The sequence below is a fragment of the Bufo bufo genome, chromosome 4, assembly GCF_905171765.1.
Source record: "Bufo bufo chromosome 4, aBufBuf1.1, whole genome shotgun sequence".
In the NCBI taxonomy this organism is placed as follows: Eukaryota; Metazoa; Chordata; class Amphibia; order Anura; family Bufonidae; genus Bufo; species Bufo bufo.
In genome coordinates this window covers 12,470,038-12,481,659 of record NC_053392.1, presented here as the reverse complement: position 1 = coordinate 12,481,659, position 11,622 = coordinate 12,470,038, and the positions used below count along the sequence as shown (strand labels likewise).

At 46.9% G+C, this 11,622-nt stretch overlaps 1 protein-coding gene across 1 annotated transcript in view; it reads right to left on the bottom strand.

Annotated features, from left to right (window-relative positions):
• Positions 1-11,622, bottom strand: part of LOC120998306 (oocyte zinc finger protein XlCOF7.1-like) — a 1,981,422-nt gene that overhangs the window by 432,234 nt on the left and 1,537,566 nt on the right. The gene's annotated exons all lie outside the window — the stretch shown is intronic.

Below are 11,622 nucleotides of genomic sequence, written 5' to 3'. Positions count from 1 at the left end.
GGTGGTCATTCAGGAGAAGAGGAGAGAACTAGAGGAGCTGGAGGCTTCTAGTACTGCAGGCGCCTTTATGAGGAGAGGTGAGGCTGGAAATCCTCCAGGGACAAGAGCATTAGTGAGATCCAGAACCGCATTTACTGCTTCTGGAGAGACCCCGCTTCTCAGAGCCCCCAGAACCAGGGATAAAGAGGGATTCTGAAGAAATGACTGATACCAGAGAGAAGAAGAGGCTCCAGACACCACAGCAGTGACTACCGACCAGGACCTGCTCTGTATCTGCTGCACTGCAAGAGCTGAAGGACGTGGGTGTCACGAATGTTGCAGATAGCTGGAAGTTATGAATAAACGTCCGACTGGCTTGATCCCAAACTAAGGAGCATATAGGTGACCCCCTATAAAACCCTAAGAGCTCACCCTGACTGCTAAGCACATACAAGGGTCTCAGAGGTAGACGATTGTATGCCCACGTACCTAAGACTGTGTGACACCTGAAAACCCTATAATAGTGAGGGGACACGACCACCGGCTCCCTGCACTTCATACGGAGGGAGTCAGGGTCCCCTAGAATCAAGCCCGCATGGAAACACAATACATGAAAGGACTTATCTGAACAAGCAGCAGCAGAAGCCTCCAGCAGTGAACACTTCAATCCAGGAAGTAGTATAAACCGCAAAGTGAGGCAGTATGGGAGGAAATATAAAGGAAAGAGGATTAGTCTAAATAGGTGACACCTGGGAGAAGGAAATGAGATGAGAAAGTGAAACCAAAACAAAGAACATCATGCAAGAGGTAGAGAAGGACGTCTGTCAGACCTTCTCACAGAACTGGCGGTGACAGTACCCCTCCCTCTACGGGTGGACTCCGGACACTCAGAACCCACCTTCTCAGGAGGAGACCTATGGAAAACCTTGATGAGATGAGTGGCCTTAATGACGGCCACTGGGAACCACATCCTCTCCTCAGGACCATAACCCTCCTAATGAACAAGGTATTGGAGAGAACTGCTGATAATGTGAGAATCCACAATCCTAGAGACCTGGAATTCAAGATCACCATCAACAAAAATCGGAGGAGGAGGCAAAGAGGAGGGTACAGTGGGCTGGACATAAGGTTTTAATAGGGACCTGTGAAAAACATTATGGATCTTCCAAGTCTGAGGAAGATCAAGACGGAAGGCAAAGGGGATTGATGACGGACAAGATCTTGTAAGGCCCAATAAAATTAGGACCCAACTTCCAGGAGGGAACCTTCAGTTTGATATTTTTTGTAGACAACCACACCAGATCACCCACATTCAGATCCGGTCCAGACACACGTCTCTTATCCACCACACGCTTTTATCTCTCACTCATACTTTTCAGATTACCCTGAATCTTTTGCCAAATAAATGACAAAGACGAGGAAAATCTCTCCTCATCAGGTAAACCAGAAGACCCTTCTCCAGAGAATGTCCCAAACTGTGGATGAAACCCATATGCACCAAAAAATGGTGACTTATCAGAGGACTCCTGACGACGTTTTTTTAAAGCAAACTCAGCAAGGGACAAAAAAGAATACCAATCCTCCTGATTCTCCACCACAAAACAGCGCAGATATGTCTCCAGATTCTGATTGATGCGTTCGGTCTGACCATTCGACTGTGGGTGAAAAGCAGAAGAAAATGACAACTGAATCCCCAAGCGAGAATAGAAGGCCTTCCAGAATCTGGAAACAAATTGCGTGCCCCTATCAGAAACAATGTCTGAAGGAATGCCATGCAATTTAACAATGTGATCAACAAACGCTTGCGCCAACGTCTTAGCATTGGGTAACCCAGGAAAGGGAATGAAATGCGCCATTTTGCTAAAATGGTCCACTACCACCAGAATCACAGTCTTCCCCGAGGGACGAGGCAGGTACGTAATGAAGTCCATGGACAGATGCGTCCAAGGACGGGAAGGAATGGGAAAAGGGAGGAGAGAACCCGATGGCCGTGAATGAGGGACCTTGGCACGAGCGCAGGTCTCGCAGGCTGCCACAAAACCCTCAACCGTCTTACGAAGAGCTGGCCCAGAATCTCTGAGCAATGAGATCTACTGTGGCTCTACTCCCCGGGTGCCCAGCAAGTACCGTATCGTGGTGCTCCTTAAAAACCTTGTGTCGTAAAGCGAGAGGCACAAACAACCTCCCAGGAGGACAAAGATCAGGAGCCTCTGCCTGGGCTGCCTGAACCTCTGCCTCCAAATCAGGATAAAGAGCAGAGACGACCACCCCTTCAGCCAAAATGGGGCCATTTGGCAGGAGAGGGACCCTGAGATAAGACCGCACCCAGACACACATCAGAAGCATCCAAATCAACAATAAAAGGTAGAGAGGCATCAGGTTGTTCCAAAATAGGAGCGGAAGCAAAACTCTCTTTGATACTAGAAAAGGCCTTAAGCGCATGTACCGACCAGGAGGAAAAATCTACCCCCTTTTTAGTCATATCAGTGAGTGGCTTAACAACAGAGGAATAATTCAAAATGAACTTTCTGTAATAATTAGCAAAACCCAAAAACCGCATTAGCGCCTTCTGATTCTCAGGAAACTCCCAATCAAGCACAGCGCGGACCTTCTCAGGGTCCATGCGAAAACCAGAAGCGGAGAGAAGAAAACGAAGAAATTGAATCTCCGGAACCGCAAACACACAGTTTAGCGTACAATTTATTCTCCTGCAGAATGAGCAAGACCTGACGTAGGTGGTCCCTATGAGTTTTGAAATCAGGAGAAAAAATCAAAATGTCATCTAGATACACCAGTACAAATTTCCCCATTTAATGATAAAAAATGCTGTTCACAAAATGTTGGAAGACGGCCGGAGCATTCATCAAACCAAAGGGCATAACCAAATTCTCGAAATGACCCTCAGGAGTATTGAAGGCCATCTTCCATTCATCCCCTTCCCTGACCCTGACTAGGTTGTATGCCCCTCTTAAATCCAACTTAGAAAAAACTTTAGCCCCAACAATCTGGTTAAACAGGTCCGGGATCAGAGGAAGCGGATATGGGTCACGAATCGTGATACGGTTCAGCTCCCTGAAATCCAGACAAGGTCTTAAAGAACCATCTTTTTTCTTAACAAAAAAAACCCAGCGGCAACAGGTGACTTCGAGGGTCGGATGTGTCCCTTTCTCAGGCTCTCAGAGATATAAGCATAGCTATATACTATAAGCTATATATAAGCTATATACGCATAGCGACTCTTTCAGGTTGGGAGAGATTGTATAAATATGATTTTGGCAGCTTGGCGCCTGGGATGAGATTAATAGTGCAGTCGTACTCCCGGTGAGGGGGCAGCTCCTAGACACCACTCCCGGAAAATACATCCGAAAATTCAGAGAGAAAAGATGGTACAGTCTTGGTAGAAACCTCTGAAAGAGATGCCGTGAGGCAATTCTCTCTGCAAAAGTCACTCCAACCATTTATTTGCCTTGCTTGCCAATCAATGGTGGGGTTATGTTTAGTGAGCCAGGGTAGCCCCAACACTAGAGGAATAGGTAATCCGCTTAGGACGAAACATGACACATCCTCAACATGAGCATCACCCACAGTCAAACAGATATTGTGAACTATGCCCTTTAACGATGTTTGAGAAAGTGGAGCGGAATCGATAGTAAAAACAGGTATATCCTTTTCCAAAGTGCATACCTGGAAACCATGCGTTATAGCAAATTGATTATCAATGAGATAGACAGATAGACAGCTGCTCCACTATCTACAAAAATCTCACAAACAAGGCTGTCTAGCGCCACCCTGGCAGGTAGGAGAAAATGGGAACTACAAGCAAACGACAAACCTTCCATTTCCGCATCAACCTTGCCAATAGTAGCAAATTGAAAGTTTTTAGAGGTTTTTTTTTCTTTTTGTTTCTTTATTACCCTCAGAAAACTCCCTGAATCTCCTAGAGGGGCAAACATTAGCCAAATGATTTATACCCCCACAACAGATACAAACCCTCCTCTGAATCCTCTACTATCAGAAGCAAGCAAACCCAGCTGCATGGCCTCCTGCTCAAAGGGGATTGAGAGAGACTGAGACCCCTGCGTACTGAATGAGACAGCCCCACTGTCCTTGGGCTGAATATGACAGGAAGGAGTGGTTTCTCCTCTCTCTCTAAGATGCCTGTCAATACGAACAGCTAAAGACATGGCAGACTCCAACGAGGCAGGTCTCTCATGAAATGCAAATGCATCTTTCAATCCTTCCGAAAGACCATAGCAAAATTGACTTAGGAGTGCAGCATCGTTCCAACCAGTATCAGCTGCCCATCTCCGAAATTCAGAACAATATATCTCTGCAGACTGTTTACCCTGGCATAAAAGACACAGTTTAGATTTAGCCAGAGCAATATGATCCGGGTCATCATATATCTGCCCCAGGGCTACAAAAAATTAATCCACCGATCGGAGGGGTCGTGCCCCCACCGGCAGCGAAAAGGCCCAAGACTGAGCGTTATCCCTGAGCAGCGAGATGATGATCTCCACCCTCTGCTCCTCATCACCAGAGGAATGGGAAAGTAGGCGAAAATGGAGTTTGCAAGCCTCTCTAAAGCGAACAAAATTCTCACTACCCCAGGAGAACGTACTCGGAAGCGAGATCTTAGGCTCAGAACAAACTCCATGAACGCCAGCAGAACCGGTCACCTGAAACTGAGACACAGTTTTACGGAGATCTGCTAACTTCAGTGAAAGACCTTGCATGTAGTGATGTCCCGAACTATTCGCCGGCGAACATAGCTTGTTCGCGTTCGCCGCGGCAAGCGAACATATGCGATGTTCGGTCCGCCCCCTATGCATCATCATTGAGTAAACTTTGACCCTGTACCTTACATTCAGCAGACACATTCCAGCCAATCAGCAGCAGACCCTCCCTCCCAGACCTTCCCACCTCCTGGACAGCATCCATTTTAGATTCATTCGGAAGCTGCATTCTCAGTGAGAGGAGGGACAGTGCTGCTGCTGCTGATCTAAGAGCGTTAGCTAGGGCAGTGTTCTGTGTCCACAGACTCATCTGCTGTAAGGAGAGCGTCCTGACAGCACCCAAAAAGCCCTTTTCAGGGCTGGTACATCAGTCTGCTTTTTTTTTTTTTTTTTATATATATATACACTGCTCAAAAAAATAAAGGGAACACAAAAATAACACATCCTAGATCTGAATTAATTAAATATTCTTCTGAAATACTTTGTTCTTTACATAGTTGAATGTGCTGACAACAAAATCGCACAAAAATAAAAAAATGGAAATCAAATTTTTCAACCCATGGAGGTCTGGATTTGGAGTCACCCTCAAAGTTAAAGTGGAAAAACACACTACAGGCTGATGCAACTTTGATGTAATGTCCTTAAAACAAGTCAAAATGAGGCTCAGTAGTGTGTGTGGCCTCCACGTGCCTGTATGACCTCCCTACAACGCCTGTGCATGCTCCTGATGAGGTGGCGGACGGTCTCCTGAGGGATCTCCTCCCAGACCTGGACTAAAGCATCTGCCAACTCCTGGACAGTCTGTGGTGTAACGTGACGTTTGTGGATAGAGCGAGACATGATGTCCCAGATGTGCTCAATTAGATTCAGGTCTGGGGAACGGGCGGGCCAGTCCATAGCATCAATGCCTTCGTCTTGCAGGAACTGCTGACACACTCCAGCCACATGAGGTCTAGCATTGTCTTGCATTAGGAGGAACCCAGGGCCAACCGCACCAGCATATGGTCTCACAAGGGGTCTGAGGATCTCATCTCGGTACCTAATGGCAGTCAGGCTACCTCTGGCGAGCACATGGAGGGCTGTGCGGCCCTCCAAAGAAATGCCACCCCACACCATTACTGACCAAATGCCAAACCGGTCATGCTGGAGGATGTTGCAGGCAGCAGAACGTTCTCCACGGCGTCTCAAGACTCTGTCACGTCTGTCACATGTGCTCAGTGTGAACCTGCTTTCATCTGTGAAGAGCACAGGGCGCCAGTGGCGAATTTGCCAATATTGGTGTTCTCGGGCAAATGCCAAACGTCCTGCACGGTGTTGGGCTGTAAGCACAACCCCCACCTGTGGACGTCGGGCCCTCATATCACCCTCATGGAGTCTGTTTCTGACCGTTTGAGCAGACACATGCATATTTGTGGCCTGCTGGAGGTCATTTTGCAGGCCTCTGGCAGTGCTCCTCCTGTTCCTCCTTGCACAAAGGCGGAGGTAGCGGTCCTGCTGCTGGGTTGTTGCCCTCCTACGGCCTCCTCCACATCTCCTGATGTACTGGCCTGTCTCCTGGTAGCGCCTCCATGCTCTGGACACTATGCTGACAGACACAGCAAACCTTCTTGCCACAGCTCGCATTGATGTGCCATCCTGGATAAGCTGCACTACCTGAGACACTTGTGTGGGTTGTAGACTCCGTCTCATGCTACCACTAGAGTGAAAGCACCGCCAGCATTCAAAAGTGACCAAAACATCAGCCAGGAAGCATAGGAACTGAGAAATGGTCTGTGGTCACCACCTGCAGAACCACTCCTTTTTTGGGGGTATCTTGCTAATTGCCTATAATTTCCACCTGTTGTCTATCCCATTTGCACAACAGCATGTGAAATTGATTGTCACTCAGTGTTGCTTCCTAAGTGGACAGTTTGATTTCACACAAGTGTGATTGACTTGGAGTTACATTGTGTTGTTTAAGTGTTCCCTTTATTTTTTTGAGCAGTGTATATATTGCAGTTGCCTGGCTGCCCGTGTGTGAGAGGCTGCAGGCTCAGTCACAGACAGTACTGTGTGCACACCATTCATACAGGGTGTGACAGACAATAACTTGCATATATAAAAAAAAATATATTTAATATTTTTCTGTGATATAATCCCAGTTGCAAGCCAGTGTGTGTCTGGCCCACAGACTGTACTGTGGCCACTGCCCACCACTTATATAGGGTGGCACAGTACCTTGCACGCATAGTACCACTTATCTAAAAAAAAATGACAGGCAGAGGCAGGCCACCCCGCAGGGGCCGTTGTGGTCGTGTTGCTGTGATTTCCACTGGCCCTGGAATAATGCCCAGTGTTCAGAGGCCACGTACCCTGAACCCAAAAAATTCGGAGAAAATAGTTGACTGGCTTACACAGGACACCCAATCTTCAACAGCTTCTGCTAAGAACCTTGACGCACCATCCTCCTCCAGCTCAGCTTTGGTCACCACTCTCCCGCCCGCCGCCACCACCACCACTACCACCACAGCCGCTTCACTTGATCCCTCAGAGGAGTTATTTACACATCAGTTGGATGAAATTAGTGATGCGCAACCATTATTGCCAGAGGATGTAGATAACAGGGATATGTCTCAGTCAGGCAGCATTACACACATGGACGTACAGTGTGATGATGATGTTGTACCCGCTGCTGCTTCCTTTGCTGAGGTGTCAGATACAAGTGAAGCGGTTGATGATGACGATGTGTCCGTGGATGCCACGTGGGTGCCTGCTCGAAGAGCAGAAGAAGAGGGGGAAAGTTCAGAAGGGGAGACAGAGAAGGAGGAGACGAGTTGGAAGAAGGGGGAGATGGCAAGAAGCTAGTGGCACAGTCAGACAGCATGTATCGGCATCCGGGGTCAGCCAGACAGCACGCCAATCAACGCATGCTGTTGCCACCAACAGAATACCGTCATTGCAAAGCTCAGCAGTGTGGCATTTTTTTTTGTGTGTCTGCCTCTGATAACAGCAATGCCATTTGCAACCTGTGCCAAAAGAAACTGAGTCGTGGGAAGTCCAACACCCACCTCGGTACAACTGCTTTGCGAAGGCACATGATCTCCCATCACAAACGCCAATGGGATCAACACATGAGTACAAGTAGCACGCAAACTCAAAGCCACCATCCTCCTCCTGGTCCAGCATCTTCAGCCACGTCAACCACTGCTGTCCTCCTTTACCCCCTCTCAACCACCCGCCACTCGCCTCTCACCTTCAGCAGTTCTATCTCATCTGCTCACAGTGAGGTGTCTGTAAAGGAAATGTTTGAGCGTAAGAAGCCAATGTCACAGAGTCACCCCCTTGCCCGGCGTCTGAGAGCTGGCTTGACGGAACTCTTAGCCCACCAGCTTTTACCATACCAGCTGGTGGAGTCTGAGGCCTTCAAAAAATTTGTCGCTATTGGGACACCACAGTGGAAGGTACCCGGACAAATTTTTTTTTCAAAAAAGGCAATCCCAAACCTCTACTCAGTGATTGAAAAGGAAGTCATGGCATCTCTGGCATACAGTGTTGGGGCAAGGGTCCATCTGACCACTGATACCTGGTCTTCAAAGCACGGTCAGGGCAGGTATATCACCTACACTGCGCATTGGGTCAACCTGCTGACGGCTGCCAAGCATGGAATGCGTGGCTCTGCATCGGAGTTGGTGACACCGCCACGACTTGCAGGCAGGCCTACTGCCACCTCCTCTACTCCTCCTACTCCATCCTTTTCCATAACTTCCTCGGCTGAGTCCTCTTCTGCAGCGGCGTCTGGCTGCGCATCAACTGAATCCCCCCAGCTCGCCACGGGCTATTCCAAATCCCGGATACGACAGTGTCACGCTGTCTTGGGGTTGACTTGCCTGAAAGCAGAGAGCCACACCGGACCAGCACTCCTGTCCGCCCTGAACGCACAGGTGGATCAGTGGCTGACCCCGCACCAACTGGAGATCGGCAAAGTGGTGTGTGACAATGGAAGCAATTTGTTGGCGGCATTGAATTTGGGCAAGTTGTCACATGTGCCGTGCATGGCACGTGTTGAATCTGATCATACAACGCTTTGTGTCTAAGTACCCAGGCTTACAGGACGTCCTCAAGCAGGCCAGGAAGGTGTGTGGCCATTTCAGGCGTTCTTACACGGCCATGGCGCACTTTTCAGACATTCAGTGGCGAAACAACATGCCAGTGAGGCGCTTGATTTGCGACAGCCCGACACGTTGGAATTCAACACTCCTAATGTTCGACCGTCTGCTCCAACAAGAAAAAGCCGTCAATGAGTATTTATATGACCAAGGTGCTAGGACAGCCTCTGCGGAGCTGGGATTTTTTTGCCACGTTACTGGACGCTCATGCGCAATGCCTTTAGGCTCATGCGTCCTTTTGAGGAGGTGACAAACCTAGTCAGTCGCACCGAAGGCACCATCAGCGACCTCATCCCATTTGTTTTCTTCCTGGAGCGTGCCCTGCGAAGAGTGCTGGATCAGGCATTAGATGAGCGTGAAGAGGAAGAGTTGTGGTCACCATCACCACCAGAAACAGCCTTGTCATCATCGCTTGCCGGACCTGCGGCAACGCTGCAAAAGGAGTATGAGGAAGAGGAGTCAGAGGAGGAATGTGGCTTTGAGGAGGACGAAGACCAACTACAGCAGGCATCCCAGGGTGCTCGTTGTTGTCACCTATCTGGCACCCGTGGTGTTGTATGTGGCTGGGGGGAAAAACAGACCGTCAATGACATCAGTGAGGAGGAGGAACGGGAAATGAGTAGCTCGGCATCCAACCTTGTGCAAATGGGGTCTTTCATGCTGTCATGTCTGTTGAGAGACCCTCGTATAAAAAGGATGAAGGAGAACGACCTGTACTGGGCGGCCACGCTACTAGACCCCCGGTATAAGCAGAGAGTGGCGGAAATGTTACCAAATTACCGAAAGTCAGAAAGGATGCAGCAGTCCAAAACCAAACTAATAAATATGCTTTACACAGCTTATAAGGGGGATGTCACAGCACAACAGGAATCTAACTGGGGAAGAGGAGAAAGTAATCCTCCTCCTACCACGACCACGGCGGCAAGGACAGGACGCTTTACAGATGTGTTGTTGATGGAGGACATGCAGAGCTTTTTCAGTCCTACACATCGCCACAGCCCTTCGGGATCCAGCCTTAGAGAACAACTCGACCGACAGGTAGCAGACTACGTCGCCTTAACTGCAGATATCGACACTCTGAGGAGCGATGAATCCCTTGACTACTGGGTGTGCAGGCTTGACCTGTGGCCTGAGCTATCCCAGTTTGCGATAGAACTTCTGGCCTGCCCCGCTTCAAGTGTCCTGTCAGAAAGGACCTTCAGTGCAGCAGAATTGTCACTGACAAAAGAAGTCGCCCCGGTCAAAAAAGTGTTGATTACCTCACCTTCATTAAGATGAATGAGGCATGGATCCCGAAGGGACTGACAGTGGGGGATACGTTTGACTAACAAAAGGCCTGATGACATGCCTTGGCCTCAAAATGGTCCCCACGCTGCTGTATTTAATGTCTGCATACCGGATGACTTTCGTGAATTCTCCAACACCAACTAGGGTTCAAGCCGCAATATTTTAGTCACCTTTCTGCCTGGAAAACATCAATTTTTCCGGCTGCAACAATACCTAATTTTTCAGGCATGTGTACATGCCTAATTTTTCTGGCCTCTAGTGCTGCACTGTGGCTGCAAAAACAAAACAACAAAAAAAGGCACATACAAGTGTCAATTCCCCTTCGTGATCGTTACCTTGTTGTGGTGAAGCGGCTTGCGTATCACAATGAAGCGATCAGAACCTCTATGAGTGTGTTGGCAATGTTGCCACACCCCAGATGATAAGGCCGTTGCTTCATTATGATCAGACCAAAAGCGATCGGCTGGATAATTTTTCATAGAAAAAAACATTAATTTTCTTTTTTTTAAAGTTGTATGGGTTTTTAATACATAAAATAAAAAAATCATAATAAAGTCTCTTAATAGTTTATTAGAAATAATGCAGACAATTAAAAAAATCCCCATCAATTCCAATACAAAGCAAGTACAGAGATCAGAACAAAATTATTTCCTGTCGGGGGGTAATAATTAAATTAAGAATTATTAATTATCGTCATAAAAATAATTAACCATAAAAAAATAAAATTTATAAAAATTGTCATAAATTCTTAAAATCATGACCTGGTGAATTGTAGACAACCTAATTGATACAATTCACATCTGAGTCCGACTATTTCCTCAGATAAATAAGCTCTTTTTGACGTGAGATGACGTTAATGATAAAATGTAGTTTGGCATTATACAATAATACACAGGTATTATAAAAATATGTAGATTTATTGGTTACAAGATTATAAACATATATAAGTAAATAAACACAATGATACATGCAAATTAATATATATAGCGTTAATATAAAGCATTACAAGCTTAACAATACATGTGAGTGGAAAAACCTTGTCACATTATAATCAAGCTATTATTAGGTTAGGATATCAAAGTAGGAACATAAGTTAATACATTACTTCTGTTCAGAGAAAACCTCATGATATCAGGACGGGCATGTCTAATCCTAGACATCATTATAGAATGCTAAATACATTCTGCCCCCCATAACCAACTACACATCAAATGACTTCAAGATGGGCAAATCCATCCAAGAATATAACTTTGGTAAGAATATTAAGACAAATAACAGGGATCTAGGATCTTAAAATGGGAAGGACTTGACGTCTTTCCGGTGGGAATCCATCACTTAGCTTGGCGAAGAATGTTCTATCAATATCAATATATATATATATATATAAAAGCAATCATTTAATGCTTTGCTAGATTATGAGTCTAGATTCTTCTGCAGGTAGAATGAAGCCTCACAATATCCTAAGACTACATCTC